General features: G+C 41.1%; 1 pseudogene; it reads left to right on the top strand.

Annotated features, from left to right (window-relative positions):
• The first annotated feature begins 976 nt into the window (after positions 1-976).
• LOC110580190 lies at positions 977-2,231 on the top strand (annotated as a pseudogene).
• The last annotated feature ends 22,832 nt before the right edge of the window (positions 2,232-25,063 follow it).

Genomic DNA, 25,063 nt, shown 5'->3' with positions numbered 1-25,063 from the left:
TTTGAGGAGGAATTAGAGGATTAAAAAAAAGGAGCCAGGCAGGGGTGAGGAAGAAAGACTTGGAGGAAGAAGTAGAAATTGCAGAAATTGGGGCGCCTGGGTGGCTCAGTCGTTAAGCGTCTGCCTTTGGCTCAGGTCATGATCCCAGGGTCCTGGGATCGAGCCCCGCATCGGGCTCCCTGCTCAGCGGGAAGCCTGCTTCTCCGTCTCCCACTCCCCCTGCTTGTGTTCCCTCTCTCGCTGTGTATCTCTCTGTCAAATAAATAAAATCTAAAAAAAAAAGAAATTGCAGAAATTTGCACTAGTCCGTAAAGTATCAGAGCTGGAATGAAAAAAAAAAAACAACAACAACAAAAAAAAACAAGACAAATTGCTGAAAGTGATAATTCCCCAAAGGATTGAGGCAGAGTGTGTAAAAAGACAGTAGTAATTTAAAGGTATGGTGGTGGTGACATTAATAGTAACAGTAGAGGGCGCCTGGGTGGCTCAGTTGGTTGAGCGACTGCCTTCGGCTCATGTCATGATCCCGGAGTCTCTGGATCGAGTCCCGCATCGGGCGGGACTTGAGGGTGAAAGCAATATAGGGAAAAGTAAGATTTGAGAAAATGCAAGTTCCTGAAGACAAATTTGAATTCCTGGAACCTGTCATTCCTGAAGCTGAAACCCTATGTTTTCTTTTCAATGAACCTACAAATTTGCAGTTTGATTTCCATTTTTATTACCACAAAGGAAGAGCCATAAATAGTTCAGAAATACTGCTTACTAATGTATCTTTTAAATAGAAACATTTTATATAAAGGAAAAATCAAATTCTCTTCAATATGAATTCTTTGGGAAGAAACTGGATCAATCAAGTCTTTATGTATTATAAGCCTTCTAATTCCACACTCTGATAGATAAAAGTGTCAGTAGTTAACTAGCTATGGGATCTAGCAGCAGATCCATTAAATAGAGGAACCATTGTTTAGGATCAGGGATGTCTGCCTGGCCATATTTTATTTCTGGACTCTTTCAACCACCCTGCCATCCACTCAGGTTTACTCATTCTTCAGTACTTGGAAGAACGCTGTGCTAACAAAGATGAAAAGAGAACTGGGGATGACGTTAAGCTTGCAAAATGTTGTAGAGAAGACTACAACTCCAAGAGAAACAAAACTGCTAGCTTCTGAAATTTATGGCATTCTTCAGTCTTCCAATATGGTAGATGGTGATAGTTTCAATGAAATGAGTTCACATAGAAAGAAAACTCAGATATTTCTGGGAACTACATACAAACATCCCAAAACAGTGGTTTTGCACATAGATGGTACTGATGATATGTCTCAGAGAAATCTCTGTGAAGAGGATTTGGTAAAAAACAAAGGTGTTTATCTCTGTGTTTATCTCTGTGTTTTTGAGGTCTTTTATCTCTGTAGTAAGGTTCTCTCTGGTTTCTTCTACATTTTTCTCAAGCCCAGTCTGCATCCCAATGTTTATAGCAGCATTATCATAATAGCCAAACTATGGAGGGAGCCCAAATGTTCATCGAATGATGAATAGATAAAGAAGATACACATATATGTGTGTATATGATGGAATACTACTCCACTATCAAAAAGAATGAATTCTTGCCATTTTAAACAATGTGGATAGAACTAGAGGGTATTAGCTAAGCAAAATAAGTCAGTTAGAGAAAGACTAATACCATATGATTTCACTCATGCAGAATTTAAGAAGCAGAACAAATGAACATAGGGGAAGGAAAAAAAAAGAGAGGGAAGCAAACCATAAGAGACTCTCAACAATGGAGAACAAACAGTGTTGCTGGAGGGGAGGTGGGCAGGGGATGGGCTCAATGGGTGATGGGTATTAAGAAGGGCACTTGTATTGAGCACTGTTAAATGAGTCACTAAATTCTGCTCCTGAAACCAGTATTACACTATATGTTAACTAACTAGAATTTAAATAAAAATTTGAAGAAAAAAATTAAAGGTTCTATTAGCATTACTTTTCAAATGGCTGTTCAAAGTTGTGTGGTGCAGATCCGTTCAGATTTGAAAGCAGAGGCTTTGCATCAGTAATAGAATCAACCCAGGTTATGAAGGCTCAGCAAGTTGTGAAAAGTGAAAGTGGAGAAGAGATGCTGGTCCCATTCCCAGACACGCCTGTGGAAGTAGAACAGAACACAGAACTGTCTGACTACCTGCCTGAGGATGAGAGCCCACTAAGAGCAGGACAAAGCAGTGTCCTAGATTGACTCACCCAGAAGGTAAAGTTACTGCTGGAGCAGAGCTGCAAACTTTTTATCCAGATAAAAACCGGTGACTTCAGTTTCGTTTTCAAGGACTATGTGAACCAACAAGGGGCCAGTTTTCCATTGTTGTGGTGTACTGTCAAGTGCAATTCACAATAAGTTTCATGAAAAAATTTTAGATTACATGATTGCATATGCTCCTTTTTACATTTTATTGGCCATTTTGCCCCACTCAGTAGTAAAAAGGACAGATGTTACAGGTGGATTTGCTTTGTTATATTCTTATAGAAAAGTTAAGGCAACTGAAACAGCATTTTTTGAAATAGATTGTAAAATAATAATAATTTCAAAAAAGAAGAGAAATCAAGTCTACTTCATTACTTCTATTCATGGAATAGTATCTAGAACATAGATGGTATCAAATAAATATTTATTGTTTAAATACAATAATAGTAAGAATATGGGAATGCATTCATTAAAATAAGGAAATGTTTACTATGCACCCACTATTGTTCAGAATGATCAAAACTCAAAAGAAAAAAATGATCAATACTTTTATAAGGATGCCAATGAAATGATTTAGTTATAATGCAGGAGAAACTTGCATTTGGGCCAAGGGCACAATATATGCATAATACAGTAGGAGGTATGGTTTGAGAATTCTTACAGTATGTGATAAATCCCAGATTGGAGGAAGGAAGCAGAAATTTCTCCAGCTATTTTAAACATAACACTTTTTTTTGTTGTTGTTACAAATAATTAGGTAATTGAAAAATCCTGGAAATAGCTAGAGAAGCAAAGTCTAGGCTTGTCCTTAAGGAACAACTGCTGAACGATACCACCTACCAGCTGGAGCAACATAGGAGCTTCTATATCTGCAGTAACCAGGGATGGGTAGGAATTAGGAAGGATTGGTGAATTCAAGAACATATCACTGTAGATGTGAATCAAAAATCTGGAAACGACTGATGTTGTGACAGCTGCCTGTCACCCATGAAGACAGTGAATGAACACCTGAACACTGTAGTAGAGAACCTAATATCCTCAGCATTGAGACTGGCAGTAGAATGGTACTCTCTCTGACATTCAACCCCTCAAATTTCAGTAAGCACATCCAATTGGCACAGGTAAGTAGACTACAAGAAAGTTGAATGGGTACCACAGACCAATCTTCAAATATACAACAGCTCTCAGGTTTGATTATTCATCTGCAAAAACCCTTCACCTATACTTGCACTTTCCAACAATAATGATAATAGTAACAACAAATTTCTGTCAAACACGTAATAGTGGGGAGAGTTTATAAGCTTAAATTATTTGTTCTGTGGTGTAAATAAAAATATATAGATTTAATTGTAGCAAATATACCAGCAATTTCACATACACAAAACTGTTCTATATTAAATGACTTGTAGTACTAGGTATTGTTGAAACAATTGGGTGTAATTTTTAGAAAAGTAAGTAACAGTGTATATTGGTTGAGGTTATAAACATATTTAGCAGCAAAGTACTCAGCTAGTACAAAATGGGAAAACATTATAATTTTAAAATAACTGCCATTTATTTTGTCCTCATACTCCAGGTATATCATCTATATGAGTACTAGGATCATGAGCTCTGCCTCTGTCCCAGGCTTACTTTTCCCCTATGTTGAATGAGTGTCTACTACTTCCCAGGGACTATTCTGTGTGCTTAGGATATGTCATGGAACAAAAGATACATAAACTGCCACCCTGAAAGTATAACTTTCAGTTGGGAGAAAGATTTAATGAATAATGAAATAAATAAGTGAAGTGAAGAGTGTATTTGGAAATGATAATGTAAAAAAAGTAAAGAATAAAACTCGAAGTAAATTTGGGGGTACAGGAGGTGGGGCTGTGGTGATAGGGGGTTTCAGGGTAGGCCTTCCTGTGAAGTCGAGGCTTCAGCAAAATAAGGGCTTCAGGGAGTTATCTAGAGGAAGAGAATCCTAGGTGGAGGAATAGGTCAAGTAAATGTCTTATATGTTTGCAAACAAACAACAAGGCCAGAATGACTGCTGGGAAGAGAATTAGGGTAAGCAGGAGAAGGGGATTAGAATAGACAGGTGTTGGGGACCCATCCTGCAAAGGACTTGAGGCCAGTATGTGTACTTTGGCCTTTATTCTGACTGAAACAGCAAATGGAGGTTTCTTTTGGTTTTGCTTTGTTTTGTTTTTGTTTTTTAACTGAGAAATGACATATTTTCACAAACATTTTTCAGTGATATTGACTCTATTCCTGCTAAAGTACTGAAGAATAACTTACCTAGCCTAACACTGGACAAATTGGACCACAGAATGCTTTCCAAAGGAAGTTTGCCTTGTGCCATGAGGAAGTGGATAGGATTCATGTTCTTTCTGGGAGACTAGACACCCAGATTATAAAGAAAAAATGAAAAGGAAAGTGTGGGATGAGGAAATAGCATCTTAAGGAGTCTTTTCTTTCCAAAATTTCTAACTAGGTGAAAGAAGTGAATGAGGGGTACAGATCAATTGCAGTATTTTGTGGGGAGCTCACCCAAATAGAACAGAACATCAGGACTGAGGAAGAAATACTTTGTCCAGCAGGTCCATTCTTGTCTGTTCTTCTGCCACCAAATAAGGACCCTATCCTGTTGGGAAGGCCTGAGGTTATTCAGTTGAGTTAGTCATTCTAATTCAAGTGAGTGCTACACAGCGATTTGGCCATACGCCCAAACTCCATCTTTGAATCCAGTTTTTATCGGTAATGGTTGTTTAATCTACATTAATCTGACTTCTCATTTTTTGGTCACTTGCAAATTGGGATGCGGTATTACTCATTAATCATTGAAATCTGAACCAAATGAAAGCGTAAATGTTCAAATGTAGTGAGAGGGGAGGAGAAGGTGTCATTTGGAAGAGACAAAAAGGATGTGCTTATTCTCCAATAGGAAAACTCTCCAGAGGAGGGCATTATTGTCAACTCATTGAATAGATGCATTTGGGTTCTATGGATACAACATTTGCATTGACTTCTCCAAGACATTTGAATTTTCCCAACATCAAAGGTGCCACATGGATTAGTTGGCAGCAGCAGTTGTACCAAGTACCAAAATATATTAAGACACATCTCCTTAGAACTGGGAACCATAGGACACATGAGTTAAAAGGAGAGATGAGAGTCTATATGATATTTTGAAAAGTATGATGAAACTAGGTTGGAAAATCTTGGAAAAGCTGTCATTTATATTTTAGATACATAATAAAATTCTTGGCTGTCACCATCCCTCAAGAGATCACCAAAGAGTAATTAAAATATTTCATTTGAGGTGAGAAGAGAAGTTTGTAATTTGAGACATATGTCGGAGTGAGCATATTTTCAGTGGGGGAAAAAGCAAGCTGATTTGTAAAATGGTGTAAAAGTGTTAACCAGATACAGAGAAAAATCTCCAGAAATATGTCTTGCAGTTTGTGTCTAGAAAAGAATGGAAGATATGTACAAAAATAAGTTGGAACAACATAGAGGAAGTAAAACATCCTTTCTAAACTTTAAATGGATCCTTAAGTCTATAATCCTACAATGTAGTTTCAGAATTTATTTGTTTTAGTTTGAATATTTTGCTACTGGGATAATTCCTTAGGATATTAATGTAGAAGGAACACCTTTGTTCAATTGAAGGAGGAAAGGATTGGGATTGGATAATGCTTACAGAGTTATTTCAGTTTAATGATTCTCAAACTTCTGTGGGCAGAGGAATGATGTAGGAACTTCTTAAAATTTCAGATCCTAAAGCTTTAGCTCAGTGACTCAGATTCTTTTGAACTGGGATAAGGTGCAGATATCATTGTAATGAGCTCTACCCATGAATCTAAATGATTCCAATGTGTGTCGCCCAACTTATGTTGAGCAGTGCTGCAGTAGTGTAAATTAGAAGGGATGAGGCCTTGAACTTGGGGGTGGCAGTGGGAATGAAAAGAAGACAAGAAGTTAAGAAGATATTTTTAGTGTTCAACTATCAAGGTTGACCAAATAAGTGTAAGTCTTGGATGAAAGGGAACAATGAGTAGTTCTAACAACCCAAGCCCTGTCAATGAAGAGAATGCTGACATTTTTAAAGTGAATAAAAACTTAAGGAAAACTACATTATAGAGCAGGAAGATAAACTTTGCTGTAAGACAGCTGGAATTTAAGATGGCATAAGGAGAGCGAAATAGAGATGTGCCCACTAATTAACTGCTTTAGGCCCAGGGAGAGTGATGGCAGGGAGAGACCTCCATCCAGAAATCTTGTGCTTGTAGTTACCAAGTGAAGCTGTAGACGCGGTAAAGGAACTTGAAGCTTGGAAAATCCATAAGGTGAATGGGGAAGGTGAAGGCTTGGACCTAGTTATGAAAATCATGTTTTCCCTGTGAAGTGACCCTTAAGATAAAATTAGAAGGTGGGGCAAGTATTAATTTGGGAAGAAGGAAAGAAAACATAATCCAAGCAGAGGCCATAGAATCTGGAAAAACCCAGAGACAGAGGGGTCAGAAAACCACTACCTGAGGAGTATCTCCAAGGGCAAGGATGAGGCAAGGTTCTGGGGGCTTTCATATTTATAGATGAAGTGAAAGAAATTTTTCGTTACAGCAAGAGCAATGAGAAGCCACAGGAGGGTTTTTAAAGAAGGAGTGTCCAAGAACAGGATGCTGAGGACCTGCCATATTTTTGGAACAGGGATGAACTGCACTGTTAATTCCAGCCTGCTGTTTCTTCCCCAAATACAGAACAGCTGAATGTATCATGAAGCGTCTACCTTGCTGGGTGCCAATCCTGACTTCACCCTCATTGTGTTAACTTGGGGAAATTACATAATTTGGTGCTTATCAACATTGGTTTCATATTAGAACCACAAAAGGGGCTTTAAAAAATACCAGTGCCTGCCCCAACCTCCCAGAGAGTCTAAATTCAAGCCCTAAAGGTATTTCTAAATCATCTTCAGGTGTTTCTGATGTGTCTCCAAGACTGAGACCCATTGACTTTCACTCAATGTCTCCATTTCCTCATGTCTGAAAATGGGCTGATCATAATAGTACCTAAACCTTGGAGATGCCATTAGAAGATAATATGAGATGGTGCCCGAAAAACACTTAGCATAGACTTGGGCATGTAGGGAAACTTAAATGTGCACCCTCCATCATCACGGACACTTACTACAGACATTCTCATTGTTGCACAGATCCTTTCCACATAGCAGTTCCATGAAGCAACTTTGTCTTCAGCTTCCAGTCTGGTAGTTTGCAATGCAATGGTTCTTTTTCGCTTAACCAGTTACAGAAGACCCCTGAAGGCTCATATGTGGTGAGGTCTTCCTGCTTTCTGCTTACAGACACAGCAAAATCAGTTTGTATCAGTTTTTCCAGAGGTATGTCTTCAAAAACTATTTATGTTGTTTTTTTCTCATTCGTTCCTGAATACAAATTCTTTCGCTCCTTGCCCCTCCCCATCCATCAGGAATCAGCCTTCCTCATCAGCATTAAAAAAATGAAACAACCAAATAAAACAAAAACAAAGTTAAACACACACACACACACACACACTAACAGCAAAAAAAAAAAAAATCCTTATTTGGAGGGAGGGTGGATCTTTAAATGTCAGTACAGATGAAATTTAGAAATGTTGAGCATAGTTACACTGATGCAATGCCTCTCTAAAGCATTAAACAATTGGGATATGCAGAATAATTGTTGAATCAAATTTTTAAGTGACACCATTTCATTCTCTAAAGAAGTACCTAATAGGAAATGGTGTTCAATGCCATCTGCCTGAAGCTACCTTATAACCTCCATTCTTGAGTTCTTAGATGATATATAACTTTGAACTTGGTGGTCTGAGTAAAGTGTGGATCTTGTCAGGCTGCATTTTCCTGCCTGACTTTGGTTCCTGTATTGATTCACTGTTAAGAGGTTGTACTTAGTCCCTAGGTTTCTCATTACAATTTGTCATATATTCTGACCCATCATCCCTTTAGCACTTTAGAATAATTTATTTTCTATTATTTTGTGCTTCCTCAAATGTTCTCTAGTTAAGTCATATATGTCTGCAGAGTAACTTCCTTGAGGTCAGAGACAATGTTTTCAGGTTGATGCTGGGTTAATAGAGCTGGTCACAACACAACCACAATTTTAGAGAGTGTACAAGGTCCATCTTTATTATTTTGTTCTTAACAGTCTTTTTTTTTTTAAGATTTTATTTATTTATTTGAGACAGAGAGAATGAGAGACAGAGAGCATGAGAGGGAGGAGGGTCAGAGGGAGAAGCAGACTCCCTGCCGAGCAGGGAGCCTGATGCGGGACTCCATCCCGGGACTCCAGGATCATGACCTGAGCCGAAGGCAGTCGCTTAACCAACTGAGCCACCCAGGCGCCCTTTTTTTTTTTTTTTTTAAAGATTTTATTTATTTGACAGAGAGACACAGCGAGAGAGGGAACACAAGCAGGGGGAGTGGGAGAGGGAGAAGAAGGCTTCCCGCCGAGCAGGGAGCCCGATGTGGGGCTCAATCCCAGGACCCTGGGATCATGACCTGAGCCGAAGGCAGACGCTTAACGACTGAGCCACCCAGGCGCCCCAACAGTCTTTTTTTTTTTTTTAAATAACATTGACACATGTCCTCTCCAATGAGTGGGAAATACCAGCATGACACAATTTAAAATGATCATAATGCTAACCAGAGCTTCACTTTGCTTCATCACCACCTTTGCTCACTGCACTTATATAAATATGCTGAGTTATGTTCCTTTCAGTATGATGCTTAGCCATAAACATGACAAGCTAATCATTTTGTTAGATGAAAGCCAAATCAAACGTAAAATGCAAAATGTGTAAACAATGTACCCAAATATAAAAACAAAACAAATATAAAACACAGTATTAAATATTTTGATTCTCTAACGTGTCTTTGCAGTGCAATTGATTTCTTTTATTAGATTAAGAATAGAAACTCAATATAGAAATGGAAGAAGAGATAAAGAAATTGGAAATCTTGGCAGAGGCATTTTTTAATACATCAAGATATAAACACTAGCACTTCATTAAAAATTATATAAAAATATACAATGTATTTAACTGTAACCATCATTTTCCGTTTGGCCTAGTGCTACAACTTTTCCAGTAATTCCATCAGACAAGAGCAATAGAATTAACTGCCTGTAGCTTCCAAAATTATGTCTTACTGTTCCAAGGTAGAAAAATTCTCAGTGTGATTAGCATTTACAGTTTTTACTAACAGTATTTAGTTGAGTTTCACTGCAGGCACCAAAACATTGTATTAGGAACTCTTTGAAGAAGATACTCTTTTCCTTTTTCCTCCCAAATACTATACTGTCCATGGTGCACTCACCTTTGAATTTTTAAATGCAGGCTTGTCTGAATCTACTTTGAAAGAAATGGCTTGGTGAATTGAAGTGGGAAAAAGCTATTTGTACTTTCTAGGACTTTGAAACATTCCCATCAAACAGCTTCTAAAAACATAGGTCAATAAACAAAAACAAAAACAAAAACAAAAAAATGCAGTGACTTAGGTAAAAACTACCTGCAAGAGAAAATCAATTAACATTTAACAAACATCTTTCAGTGTCAGGCACTTAGTTTTTTTGTTGTTGTTGTTGTTGTTGTTGTTGTTGTTGTTTTTAAGTTTTTATTTAAAACCCACTTAGCTGGGTTTTAAATATTTCATATAAGTCTGAAAATGACCATGTAAGTTAGATTTAAGTATCTCTGGGTTTTAATATAAGGAAAATAAAGTCCCCCCAAATTAAGTCACTTCCCCATCATTACCCAGTTGGACAGTGGCCACTTTAGAACCCCAAACCATCCTTCAGAAGACAGAGACCTTACTCAGCAGACCTGTCTGTGCCAACTTGTTGGTTCCAGTCTTTATAAGGGGTAAATGCTTTCCTGCTGCATCCTCCATTTCCAAGATAAAATATTCCGACTTGAATGTAAAAAATCACCCATGAAGTAGCATGTTTTTCATATAATTCTGCTTGAGGCTTTAAATCTGAATGTGTTTACAAGCTCAGAATGCAAAACTTCTCTGCTGTTTTTTTCTTCCATTTATTTTGAGGCAATGACCAATACAAATATTCTCTGCAGTCTTTGGATTAATAACTGTATCCAAAAATAGTATCACAAAATTCCACAATGTTTGAGTTGAAAGAGACCTGGGAGATCATTGGATCTGAAACCATAATCTGCATACGAAGACATTGGAAGCTGAGCCTCACTGAAGAGAAATAATTCCTTCACACTGGGTCTCAATCTAGTCACAGAGCTAATTAGTAAAACTGGAATTAAACCCAGGTCCCTTAGCACTTACCTTGGTGCTTTTTTTTTTTTTCTCCACTGTATTATGAGTAATCCTACAAGTGAAGAGTTATTTTACCAATCTCTTTATATTCTTGTGCAAGTTTAAAAATATCTGCTCTAGGGGCGCCTGGGTGGCTCAGCCGTTAAGCATCTGCCTTCGGCTCAGGTCATGATCCCAGTATCCTGGGATCAAGCCCCGCATCGGGTTCCCTGCCCGGCGGGAAGCCTGCTTCTCCCTCTCCCACTCCCCCTGCTTGTGTTCCCTCTCTCGCTGTGTCTCTGTCTGTCAAATAAATAAATAAAATCTTAAAAAAAATATCTGCTCTATTTAATTAAGTTATAATACTCCTTAAAATAATGAGCCAAATTTAACTTGTTTCTAACTTGGGAATTTAAACTGGAGTACTGAATTGGGCCCTGTGTGCTTGCGTACTTCTCAATTAAAATAACCTGATTGTTCTAGAAGTCTTGCTGTTTTTACCGGGCTGAAAATCGACTTCATCAGATTTCAATGTTATCCATTTAAGCAATATTTGCTTCAGTCATTTGATATTTAATTTTTGTCACTTGACTTATCAATCTCATTTTTCTAAAATGCCCAAATCTATGTAAAGTATATCGAACAAGAAGAATGAAAAGAAGCAGTTTTCAGTTGCACAAAGGGAAATAAACCTAAAATTACTCTAACTCTGTAGAACCTAATTCAGGACCATGTGAAATTACTTCATTTTTTATGTACAAATACATCCACCTACCAATGCTTTCATCCTTTTAGAAAATAATAAATTTTTATTCATTTTCTCTATGAATACCAAATTGCTTGTGGAAAAAAAAAAGTGTTCTCACTGTGAACAATTGAAAATTACTAATTTCTCACTTACATAGATTTCATAGAACATCTGATATATTTTTTATTCCCTCCATGAGCAATAACATTGTAAATTGAGTTGTTAAACTGATTCATGCTTAGACCAGCAAAAAGAACAGTAAGTGGCTCTGAATCTTTCATAAATGCTGCAGAAAAGATTTTAGTCTGTGCTTGCCCCTAACCCCTGTTATTTTGTGTCATAATGCATCATTACATACTGATGTTTGCTCTTGTGCAAGTCAGCAAAAAAAGGATTACATAGTGTATGCTGGCCCCTTTCCTTGAATTAACTGTGTCACTTTTGATTTGTTATGTTATTGGACCGTGTTTTGGGACGTCTTAACATTGGCAGCTGAGGCATGAATATACACAGTTGTCACCGGAGGTTTGCTATTTTGTCATCTGCACCCTAAGCCTTTTAAACATTTTTATTCAAATAAAATTAGTTAAAAAAGTAAATTAATCCTTGAAAGAGAAAGAAATTGATGAATTGCTGTCTGATGAGTGTGTTCTCTGTTGTTACCTCTTTGTGGAAACTGTGGTAGAAAGTAGAGTTATTTTCTGGACTTAGTTATAAAAGAAAACAGAAAAACTATTTGGGTATAAAATGGCTTGATCTAGTGTATAGTCTAATAATCCTTTCCATTCTTGTTTGTTCTCTAATGGCTAGGTCCAGTGGTTGGTTCACATTTTGTCCAAATAACTTCACTGCTGTGGAATTCCCTGCCATCACAGGCAGTTCTAACCACCAAAATATTTCCCATAATTGCTCAAATATTCTACATATCTACATATCAAAGTGTTACTCTTTGACCCCAAAATATATTACCTGAGGCTACTACATAAAGCAGTCATATACCTACTAAATGAATTTGCCTGATATACTCTGGGTAGGTAACCTAGTATTTTAATAGTCTCAATCCTGCAGGAAAAGCCCAGTGTGATTTTCCTATTTAAATAGATTAATTTATTAAATACTTATTGAGTTATTACTCTGCTCTAGGCTCTAGGATAAGCCTGGGGTATTTGAAGGGGATTAAGATATAGTTCTTGTCCTCCCAGAGTTCATGGTTTTGTGGGAAGACAAAAGTGAATCAGTGTACTACTTAAGAGAATAGATAGACTAGAGAATTAGAAAGGCCTGGGTTCAAGTCCAAGTTCTACTACATGCTTGTTAAGTGATCTGGAATGTGTGTGTATGTTTATGTGTGTGCACATGCATATGTGTGCATTAGAAGAGATCATGTACTTAAAGGGCTCAGCAAGGTTGAATCGAGACTGGTGATAAGACCAGTTAAGAAGTTGTGAAAATCATCTACATTACAAAATTCATGAACTAAACGAAGAGAATGGCCATTTTGTGACATTGGGCATGGAGGAAAGAGACAGAATTTAAGTAACATTTTTGATTCCATGATAAATGTACTATGAAATGAAGATATCAAATATATCGGCCAGTGATATGAAAAAATTAAGAAGTAATGCTAATTTTATACACAGTAAAAATAATATCTGCCTTTTCTTGGAGTCAAATTTTGAATCTTAGGAGAAAAACATGAGAGAGTTAAAATTACAGAAAATAAGAGTTTAGGTGCACTGATTATTTGTAAACAGGAAATAGGGAAAATAGTTCATGAAAAAGAGAATTGACATTTAAATGTCTGCTAAAGCAATTCTTGGACCAAGTTGTCCTGAAAATACAGTCATTTGAGACCGTGTTCATGTCAATTCAGAATTGCTGACCTAAAGACTGACATTTCTTTAATGTTACAATCATGTTACAGCTTTTAAAGATGCATTTTTGAGGTTAAAAAGCAAAGGACATGTATTATTTTCATCATTGATTGGTCTATTGTCTCGGTAGCCAAAATTCAGACAAATTTAGAATGTCACATAGCCTCTATTGTGCTTATAGAAAGTATATGGAAAAGATAACTTCTTGAGATCAGATCTGAAATCCAATAATTTAATGTCTAATTGACAGATAATAGTGAAAAAAAAATAAGCCTTCTCTTTACCCCCCCCCCCCCCCGCCACACACTCTTGCTTTCAGTTTTACTCTTTAACCAAATTTAGTTCCTTTGTGTGAAGTTGAAATAGACTGTCATCTGATTGAGGATGTTTTGGATAATGAATGATATGGAGAAAGAGAAAGTGCTTAATATGGTTCCCAAGCAACTCTCCAGTTTGCTGAATGTATTGGTACAGGGCAGTGACATGACCTCTCTGTCTTGCTCGTGGAAGGGGTCTACTGGTGGGAAATTAAAAGTGGAAAAAAAAAAACGCAAGCAGAAATATCAAACCATTTATATTCCTAAAAGCGAAAATAATTTTCAACTTACACATCAAGACAAAGTAAAGTAAGGAAATCTTTACAAATGTGCTTTTTTTCTCAGTGGTATTCACAGCACTAATGCATTTACAAGATGTTAAATCACATACTTAAAAAAAAATCAGATTGAAATGGGAAACAATTTTCTAACATATTTGAATCACTTCCATTACTAATGTAGACGCTCCCCAGAATCTTTGTATATCAATTCAGTGATTAATGAGAGTTGACATGTCATCATTCAGGCGGTTCATTGTACTGGGTGTTGATTGTACCAGCTACACTGGGGAAATATGGAGAGAACCAGTGATTTAGGAGTAGTTTTGCCTGAATAACCTTTCAAAGTCCTTCCCAAAATTATGATTCAAGGCAAATATATGAATTCTTGATTAAAAATGACTTTCAACAAGATGAAATTTACATAAAATAAGAAAGGAAAATATTTCAACTTTACAAATATAGCCATCAGAGGTGCATAATTTCTGGCATGCAGTAGTGCTCAATAAATGTGTGTTGAAGAAATGAATGAAGTGGCAGTTAGGTGACTAATACGAAAGCAATACAAAGCCACTTGATAAAAATTTATCAGTAAGGTGGACCATACACCCAATTACCCCTAATGCACCTATATAGTTGTTGTGATACTTTACTAGTACATGGTTATCCATCTCAAAATATGTCCATCTCAAAAATAAAAAACACAATCATTCAATATTTTTTTCTGACTAGGTAAGATTAAATAATTGGCACTTGCTGACATGTTTGTAAACTATGATCTGTCACTGAATATATATACTGTATTGTTCTATGCCCAGTTTAATCATATCAGGAAAGATATATCCCAGGAAGCTTTTACCTATGCAATTCCAAGTTGGAATGGATGAATACTTGGGAGGCAGAGGGAAGAAACAGACATTAGGCTTGAGATAGACATATTGGTTTAGGATAGACCAAGTGGTACAGATGTTTTCCAATTTGTCCCTGTTCTTGCCTGCCCTGCCCCCTACTCCACTTCCCATGACTGCTAGCCATGGTAAACAACAGCAACCCCAAGCCCACCCCCAAATGCTTTGTTGCAAAACTCAGAGCGGAGGTAGCCACAAAGAGCAAAGAACCAAAATCCTTCCACAGACTACTATCCCACCCTTCCTTGTGCTGCTACTCTAGCAGCTAGATGTAACTAGCTTCAATATGTACCTGATAGTTCTACACACTTTTTCCTATTTCTTCCACTCTTATTTTTGCATCATTATTGCCCTGGATCCACAATGATATAACATCTGATTCCATTCATAAATTTCTTAATCCATAGTTCTTATGGTGGTTCTCCTTTACTGATTTTATCCAGCCAAAGATGGTCACAATGATATCTCCTGTTCCTCATGCTCTTCTGCAGTATGGATTGCTACTTCTTCACAAGTAGTGAGGATAATTACTCTCTTGAATCAAGGCCAGGGGGTCAGGTCTGTGACTGTTTACCAATAGAACATGGCACCAGTGATGTGCCTTTCCAGGCCTGAGGCTTAATTGCCTGGTAGTTTCTGCTTTCTCTCTTTTGGAATGCATGCTCTAGGGAAGCCAGTCTACATATGAAAATTTTGACCACCCCAAAACCTCCATGTTGTGCAGTAGACCAACCTAGTGTAGAAAAATGCACTATTAGGAATAAGAGATAATCAACCCATCCTGAGTTGTCTCAACCTTCCCAGTTGAGGCCCCTGTCAAATTAAAAACAAAACAAAACAAAACAAAACAAAAAAAAACTAAAACAATTTAGTAACCCATTTGATGCCCTTTATTCAAAGGAAAACAGTCCATGGAATAGGGGACTGCAGCCCTCACAAGCAGTAGAGGACTCTTTCCAAGGGATTTGGGGCAAGAATGAGTTTTATAGAATGTTACAGGCAACAAGAGGCAAGGTGGAAACAAGGCATAATTGGTTAGGCTTTTATAAGCCTAGGACATCCTATTTTCTAGGGTAAGGCAAACTAGCTAAAGCTGGGATGTAGGATTGTGATTGGTGTATATTAGGCTTCCTCAACAGTGAAGTTTTTTTCCCATAACTGCAGTCTGGCAGGTTTAGATTTGTGATGTAGGCCAGGCCACTGGGGATGCCTCTATTTTGCAGGTCCCCTATTCAAATTAACTTTATCACCCGGACATTGGAATTAGTCCAACCCACTCAAATTTCAGATCATACGACACCCAACTGACCATTTCACAGCTACACATATTTGGTTCAAGAACTGTTATCTGAACCTGGCCTACACAAAGACACAAAGACCTATGAGAGAGAATAATATATTGCCACTTGAAGATACCCAGGTGTGGGATTGCTTATTAACGGAATTTTAAATAACAAAATCGATGAATTGCATTCACTCTCTACTTCCTTGATACCCTAATTTTACCTTTGCAGTTCATCCTATAGAGATTTGGCAGTTGCTAACTGAAGTGGAGTAACCCATTCAAAGTTCAAGAAATGATATATAGGAATTGTTTAATGTTTAATAATTCCATTGCTAGGTTCATTTTTATACCATGGGACCATTTGCTGTGTGAGATTTACAAGCATTACTCAGTCTGCAGTACTCAAATAAACAAAAACTATTTTTAAAGCCAGCAATGACTGTGTCCCATTGTTCCCTGCTTACAGGCAAAAGATATGTTGAAAGAGAACATGCATCGTGCACCAATTTTTTAAAATAAAATTCATTTTCTATCAACATATCACCCAGAAAATGTCTTCATTTTTATTTCCTCTCTTTATGTATCTTGATTGTTGGAGAAGGGTGAAGCAATGCATTGCTCAGAGACTTTGGCAGCAGGAATTTTGACCAGAAGTTACTTAAAAGTCACTTTAAATTTACTGCTGATGGATTAGTGGGGTTTTGTTGCTTCTATAGGAAAAAGAGGAGCCTTGGTGGCATGGTTTTTGCCTAGAAATTTATTGTGGTGGTGGTGGTTCCTGCATCAATCAGACAAAATTTTGAATTCTTCTTTTACTTACTACTTATCAGGGTTTTTTTGTTTTTCTAGGTTTTTTTTTTTTTTTTTACATTTACACATTAATCTTTCTGAGATTTAGTACTCTGGTATATAAAACAGGGAGTATAAAACATATTTATGTGGTTCCTTTTTTTTTAATAAGAATTCTATGCCAAGGATTTTGGTACTTGGAAAATTCTCAGTAAAGGCTACTCCCCTTTATCTCTGAACTCCCACTTACCTCCACCCTTGCTTTCCTCTGCCTCACTTGAGCTCTGTTTTTGTTTTATTTTGTTTTACCTTTCAATATCTTCATTCAAAATTCTGGTCTGCTAATTCAGAATTGTTTAACACTGGGTCTATTTCTTTCTGTGAATGAACACATACTATATCCTAAGTTTTCTTTACTGTGACACCTTATCCTACCTTTCTCCATATAATAATAGCTAAGATTAATTGAGCAATTATATGTGAAGCATTATCTTAAGAAATATATTTTGAAGTTGTTTAACAATCTATAATGCAGGTGTTATTAATGTCCCCATTTTACAGATGGAAATTTCAGGGACAGAGAGTGATTAATGACATACATCAGGAAACTAGTAAAGGTTAGAGTCCTCCAGACAAATAAAATTAAAGTAGCCAGACAGATGCTACTGTTTCTCAAAATGTGCCACATGATTAAGTCTATCAGAATTTTCTTGGATGCTTCTTAAAGTACAGATTGTTGGGCCCATCTCAGCATGGGCAATGAGAAGCTATGAGATTGGAGTACAGAGCCTTTAATAAGATTTCTCAGTGATTTTTGGTACAATAAAGTTTGGTAGGCTTGGTTTTAAGTCTCTCTCTTTCTCTCTCTCTTTTTTTTAAGATTTTATTTATTCATTTGTCAGAGAGAGAGCACAAGCAGTGGGGAGCAGCAGGCGAGGGAGAGGGAGAAGCAGACTCCCCGCAGAGCAGGGAGCCCAATGTGGGACCTGATCCCAGGACCCTGGGATCATGACCCAAGCTGAAGGCAGTAACTTAACCGACTGAGCCACCCAGACGTCCCGTGGTTTTAAGTCTCTAATAAATATAGCTCTGGTTCATACAGTGTCTCTATTTAATATTTATCTTTAACCATTTTTTTTGTTTTGTTTTGTTCTGTTTTTAATTTAAAAAGCCCAAGTGTATGGCAATGAACGTAGTGGTTTGGGCTTCCTTGTTACCTTCTACACTCTCACACTCCCTCTGACTCCAAGGTGCTTTTTGCCCACACAGTCCCTACAATTTTCTACAACCACTGATATTCCAAGTAAGTCAGTGGATTACCTTTCTCATAATTCTTTACTATTTCACAGTATTTTTTAAAAAAGAACTTCTAGGTTGAATTTTGCTCCACCCCCAATTCATACAATGCAGTCCCAACCCCAGTTCCTCAGAATGTGACTGTATTTAGAGATAGACCCTTAAAGGAATAATTAAGACAAAATGAAATCATGTGGGTGGACCCTAACCCAATCTACTGGTGTGTTTATAAAAAGAGTAGATTAGGACACAGACAAGAGACCATGGGATGACCATGTGAGGACCCAGTGAGAAGGTGGCCATCTTTATGGCAAGGACAGAGGCCTCAGAAGAAACCAAACCTGCTTATACCTTGATTTTGGACTTCCAGCCCCCATAGATGTGAGAAATAAATTTCTGTTGTTTAAGCCACTCAATCTGTGGTATTTTGTTATGGCAACCCTAGCAAACTAAAACAGAAACTAATATATATATATATTTTTTTCCTGGTTAAAGTAATTAAAGTCATTAGTGAACGGGGGAGGGGAGGTAGGACAGTTGATACCCTTCAAATTATCCCTGTTCATAAGGAAAATCTGTGTCCTAAGATGGCCGACTGAGCCAGCGAGAGAGTCCCAGTCCTTGCCCTGGGTCTCTTCTGAGTCCTTTTCCCTGCCCTGCTTCATGCATGTGCCAAAAGTGCCAAATATGCAGAAGTAGAAGTGTATAAATTGCCCCCTTTGTTTGTGCTTGGGGCTCAGACCTTTGGAGACCACTCTCCTCTGAGCCCACCAGCATTAAATAAACTTCCTATCCTCCAAGATCTCTGGATGCCGCTTGGTTCTTCCATTGTGCAATCCAGTCCAGGTTCCATAACATTTGGTTCCCTGACCGGGAAACCCAACTGTGCTGACCCATTATTGCCACCAGTTTGGGGCAATGGCAGGGTGGTGACAGATGAGGGATAGTAATGGAGAAGGCGCAACCTGCTTTATTTTCGGCAGTCTCCCACCCCGGTTGCTTTGGGCCAGCCCCGTTCTGCTGTTCCCACTGGACTCGAGGTGACTTGGCAGATGAGGACCTGGTCCCGATGTCAGATTCCGGTAAGGCCTCGGGCCCCAGGTCCCAGGCAGGCCCACCCCCATTGGGGTGGAAGGGGAGCCTGATCACCTCCCAGAGACCTCTTAGAGGTCTCACAGGTAGGGATTCCCAGGGAGGGAATGTAATAACTTCTGGAGTGTGAATGGTGAGTGAATGTGCAGTCTGACCTCGCTTGCTCAAGCGGACTGATTCTGTGACTCCATGGGTGGGCACCCTTAAGGTCCCCAGAAACCTACAGAGTCTGAGTGGGCCCATCTGTGATTCCATGGTGAATGGCATACAGTCTATGGCAGCATCAGAACAGTTTCCCATCATAAGTCACAATGCTGAGACCGCTATGGCTAAGCCTCACCTAAGCTCCTTTGGGATATGGCCAGACACACATCTGATTGGTCTCCTCATCTCAGGAGGCATCCCCCCTTTGCCTCTCTCTGCACCACCACACATGGGGACATCACCATGGGGTCAGGACAGAGTACACCTACGGTTCTAGAGACCGTGATCAAAAATTTCAAGAAGGGTTTTTTGGGAGACTATGGAGTCAGGATGAACCCCCGGCAAGTTGAGAACTCTACATAAATTGGAATGACCCACCTTTGATGTGGGGTGGCCTTCAGAAGGGACATTGGATGTCCCAACGATTCGTCAAGTATGGCGAGTCATAACAGGAGAACCAGGACACACTGACCAGTTTCTGTACATTGACTCCTGCCTAGGAATTGCTCAGACCCTTCCCCCCTGGATGCAATTCACTTGCATTAGGCAGGGACAGGTCAGGGTCTTAATCGCCTCATCCAAGCGACCTAAAGAAAATCAGCAAAACCCCAGTCTCCACAAATCCTAGCCCGAGATCCCAAGGACAAACTAACCCTGCACCCACCGTATGTACCCCCAAGATTGCCTACACCTGGCCCTTCAGCTCCAGACACTCCGCTGCCATTGGTTTCACTGGCACCCCCAGGCCCAGAGGATCCACTTCGGCTCCCATGCCCAAAAGATCCACTTTCTCCAGGACCAGCAGCCAAGCTTCGCCCCAGGCCAGGTGCTAGCATCCTCCAAATGCCAGTACGAGAGACGCCGGAACCCGAGAGGCACGATGAAGACAGGACGGTCCAACCTAGCTGTTCCATGATATATTATCAGCCCTTCCCCACCACTGACATCCTCAACTGGAAACATAACATCCCATCCTACTCTGAGAAACCAGAGGCCATGGTAGACCTCTTGGAATCCCTCTTCCAGACTCATTGACTGACCTGGGAAGATTGCCAACAGTTACTCCACACCCTGTTTAACACAGAGGAAAGAATAATGAAAGGTGCACGGCAATACCTGGAAGAGCACACACCAGTGGGAGTCATCGACCCTGCTGCCTGGGCTAATATGGCTGCACCCAAAGAGCGCCCAGTATGGGACTTCACTACAACCGAGACACAGACCCACATCCTCCGGTACCAGGAAGCCCTCTTCCGGGGAATCCAGCTAGGAGCTAAGAAACCCATGAACATGACTAAAGTACCCTCAGTCACTCAACAACCAGGGGAATCTCCCGGGGACTACTACGAAAGACTATGTGAAGCTTACAGGATATACACTCCATTTGACCTCAAGGCACAGGAAAGCCTTCATGGCTCAGGCTGCCCCAGACATCAGAAAAAACTTCAGAAACTAGAAGGTTTTGCCAGGATGAACATCACCCAACTAATAGAGATTACCAATAAGGTCTAGATGAACAGGGAGGTCACAGCCGAACGGGAAGCCAGCAAAAAGATGAAAAATAAAGTCAGCCTCCTTGCTGCTGCCCTGAAAGAAAAGGACAACATAAAGATGGGGAGACCCCAACTAATGAAAGGGGGAAGCCCAGAACCCCCTTGGCAAGGGATCAATGTGCCTACTGTAAAGAGAAAGGGCATTGGAAAATGAATGTCCCAACCGGGGAAAGGCTCAAAAGCCCAGCCCCTACAAGGAAGACCCCTGAGAGGAGGATCTCATAGGCCTTGCGGGAATGGACTCAGACTGAGGGGGACTGGGCTTTTTCCTCCTTGGCCCCCATGAGCCCATGGTCAAAATGAATGTGGGGGGCCAACCAGTGACTTCTATGGTTGATACTGGGGCCGAGCACTCTGTTGTCACCTCCCCAGGGGCACCTTTCAGCAAAAGGACTGTGACCATCCCTGGAACCACAGGGGCATGGGCAATACAACAGCCCTTTTGCCAGATTCACTAGTGTGAACTCAGGGCCCACAAAGTCAGACATGAATTCCTTTATTTGCCCGATTGCTCCATCTCTCTCCTGGGACGAGATATTCTCTCCAAGCTTAGGGCTCAGATAACCTTTGAGCCCATTGGACACACTAGCCTCTGACTGAACCCAAGGCAAAAGGAGACAGGGTCTCTAATACTAGCAATTACCATGCCAAGGGAAGAAGAATGGGGGCTACTCTGTGCCCAGGCCCAACCGAGCAGCCCACTGGAGTTCAGACTCACCTTCCTTTCAGTATGGGCTGAAAACAACCCACCTGGACTAGCCCAGAATTGGGCCCTTATCATTGTTGAACTGATTGCAGGGGCCCAACCTCAGAGGCAAAGGCAATACCCCCTTCCACAAGAAGCTAAGATCAGACTCCAAGAACATCTGACCAAACTCAAAGAAGCAGATATTCTAGTCGAGTGCCAGTTGGCCTGGAACACCCCACTTCTGCTAGTCAAGAAGCCAGGAGCAGGACACCAACCAGTTCAAGACCTGTGGGCCATCAACAAGGTGACCATCTCTCTGCACCCAGTGGTCCTGAATCCATACACCCTCCTCGGCCAAATCCCAGGGTCGGCCAGATGGTTCACTTGTCTAGATTTGAAGGATGCCTTTTCTGCCTCTGTTTAGCTCCCCAGAGCCAGCCACTATTTGCCTTTGAATGGTCTGAACTTGATACAGGGCGCCAGATGCAACTGACTTGGACATGACTCCTGCAGGGGTTTAAAAACTCACCAACCCTCTTTGGGGAAGCGCTGGCCTCGGACCTCACCAGCTTCCCAAGAGAGGCCACACAATTGCACCCTCCTCCAGTATATGGATGATCTCTTCCTCGCCAGTGACACACAAGGAGACTGCATGAAAAGCACCAAGGCCCTCCTACAACTCCTGTCAGACTTGAGATACCAAGCCTCATGGAAGAAGGCACAAATCTGCCAACAACAGGTCCAATACCTTGGTAAGGGAAAAGAGAACTAGGGCCGGAGAGGAAAATGGTGATCATCTCACTGCCACAGCCCCAGACGAAAAGGGGCCTACAAGAATTCCTGGGGGCTTCAGGATTCTGCCACATCTGGATCCCTGGGTTCTCAGCAATAGCAAGACCCTTTTATGATCTCTTGGGGGGAGATTGAGAACCCCCTACCTGGACTGAGGAAGCAGAAGCCGCTTTCACAGAGATAAAGACCTCCCTGGAGCGGGCTCCAGCCCTGGGCCTACCAGATGTAGAAACACCCTTCAATCTCTGTGCATGAAAAGGAAAAAATAGCGCTTGAGGTACTCACCCAGACTGTTGGACCCTGGCAAAGCCAGTTGCCTACCTGTCAAAGAATCTGGACCCCATGGCAGCAGGATGGCCACTGTGCCTCAGGGCGCTGGCAGCCACAGTCCTACTCATCAAGGAAGCGGACAAACTTACCCTGGGGCAAGAACTTAACATCAAGGTCCCTCATGCAGTTGTGTCCCTCATGAATGCACAGGGACACCGCTTCCTTTCCAACTCTCAGCTAGCACAATACCAAGGGCTCCCCGCAAAAACCCACAGGTCACCCTCAAAACAGTAAGGACATTAAGTCCAGCAACCTTTCTTCCCACGGAAGAGGGGGAAGCAGACCATGACTGCTCCGAGGTGACTGATGAAGCCTACATGAGCCGTCCTGATCTGGGGGATCAAGCCATAAAGAATCCAGAGCTCACGCTGTTCAGCGATGGCAGCGTTACCTACAAGAGGGTGCCCAGAAAGCAGGTTATGCAGTAACCACAACCACTGAAGTCCTAGAAGCTAAGGCATTACCAGCTGGATGGTCAGCTCAATAGGCTGAATTATATGGCTTAGTCCGAGCCCTCACCCTCGGTGAAGGCAAGCAAGTCAACATCTATACTCACTCTTGGTACGCCTTTGCTACTGTACATATACATGGAGCCATATACAAGGAAGGGGGCCTCCTAACTACAGTAGGAAAATATATCAAGAACAAAGAGGAGATACTGAGATTCCTGAAAGCCGTCTGGCTTCCAAAAGAAGTAGCAATCCTGCACTGTAAGGGACACCAGAAAGGAGACGACCCCATAGCGCGGGGAAATTGTCTGGCGGATGAGGCAGCAAAGACCACAGCCAGTGAGGACATGGACAGAGCCTCTTCCCTCACCATGGCCCTAACACCCCCGGAAGAAGTCCATCCATGCAGTTACACTAATATGGAAAAGGAATGGGCCATGGCTGAGGGGGCCACTCTGACTGAAAAGGGATGGTGGATGATGCCAGACGGGCGCATCTTTGTTCCAACAGCAACTGGAGGGCATCTAGTCAAGGAACACCACCAACTCACTCATCTGGGAAAAACTACATTGGAGGCCCTTCTCACGAAGCACTACTACGTCAGTCAGCTGCCAGCACTGTGCTGAGCAACGAGTGAATGATTCATAACATGTGCTAAAAATAATGCTCGGTCTGCACCATGGCCCCTGCCAGGTGTCCACAGGATGGGAGAAACCCCCTTCAAAGACCTAGAGGTAGACTTCACAGATGTGCAGCCGAGCAGGGGGTTCAGATATCTCCTAGTAATAGTATGCACATACCCTGGATGTATACGTTGCCTTCCCGACCAGGACGGAGCAAGGCCAGGAAGTAGCTAAAGTCCTCTTTTGGGAGATCATGCCCCGGTTCAGCCTGCCTTTAACAATCCACAGTGACAATGGACCTGCATTTGTGGCAGACATTGTACAGGTCCTGACCAAATCTCTCAACATCACCTGGAGACTTCACACCGCTTACCGGCCCCAAAGTTCAGGGAAAGTAGAGCAAGTGAATCACACCCTCAAGGGAACCTTAGCAAAGATTTGTCAGGAGACAAACCTGCCATGGCCGGATCTGCTGCCCCTAGCTCTCCTGCGTGCTCACTGCATGCCTGGGACATCAGGTTTCTCCCCATTCAAATTAATATATGTGTGGCCTCCCCTGTGCTTGGGAAGCCTTCCAGGAGACTTGCATCAGGTTGGAGATAAAGGGATAAAGGAGCAGCTTCAGGCCCTGGGGGCCACACCATCGAGAGGGCCCCGATCTCCTTAGGGTCTCAGGTACACTCCTTCCAGACAGGGGACTCAGTTTGGGTCAAAGATTGGAAGAAACACCCCTTCAAACCGCAGTGGACAGGGCCTCACACTATTGTTCTAACCACCCCCACTGCCCTCAAGCTCTCAGGTGTCACCCCGTGGGTCCACCACTCCAGAGTGAAGAAAGCTCATCATTCGGATGAGGAGCTGCATCAGTGGAGAGTCCAGCCAGATTTCACGAACCCACTCTGGTTTAACCTTCGACAAGACCCCACCGACTGATGGACACCTGCTCACCGTGGTCCCTGGTGTGGTTTCCCTCATCTTGGGAGTTGGACTCTACACTGTTGCCCCTCCTGACTGGACTTTCCCCCAGAGGCTTACTATTGTCATTGCTTATTGGGTGTCCCTAGGGTGTATTACTGCACTTACTTGTCCACAGGTTTCATCTGATGATGGATTAGCTATGATGGTTCCCTCTACCTAAGGTCATAGATCCCACTTTCACTGGCCCTCTGTTATCTACTCTGGAGTGCATTTCACCATGGTTTTCCTGGCCCCAGTCGGTTCCAGTCTTCTGCTACCTGGTGTGCTGTTCCTTCTCACTGCCTCTAGCTTGCCCAGCCAGGCAAGGGGGGCAAACTC

Source organism: Neomonachus schauinslandi, chromosome 2, assembly GCF_002201575.2.
Source record: "Neomonachus schauinslandi chromosome 2, ASM220157v2, whole genome shotgun sequence".
NCBI lineage: Eukaryota > Metazoa > Chordata > Mammalia > Carnivora > Phocidae > Neomonachus > Neomonachus schauinslandi.
Note: the sequence above shows the minus strand (reverse complement) of the source record. Positions and strands in the feature narration are given on the sequence as shown.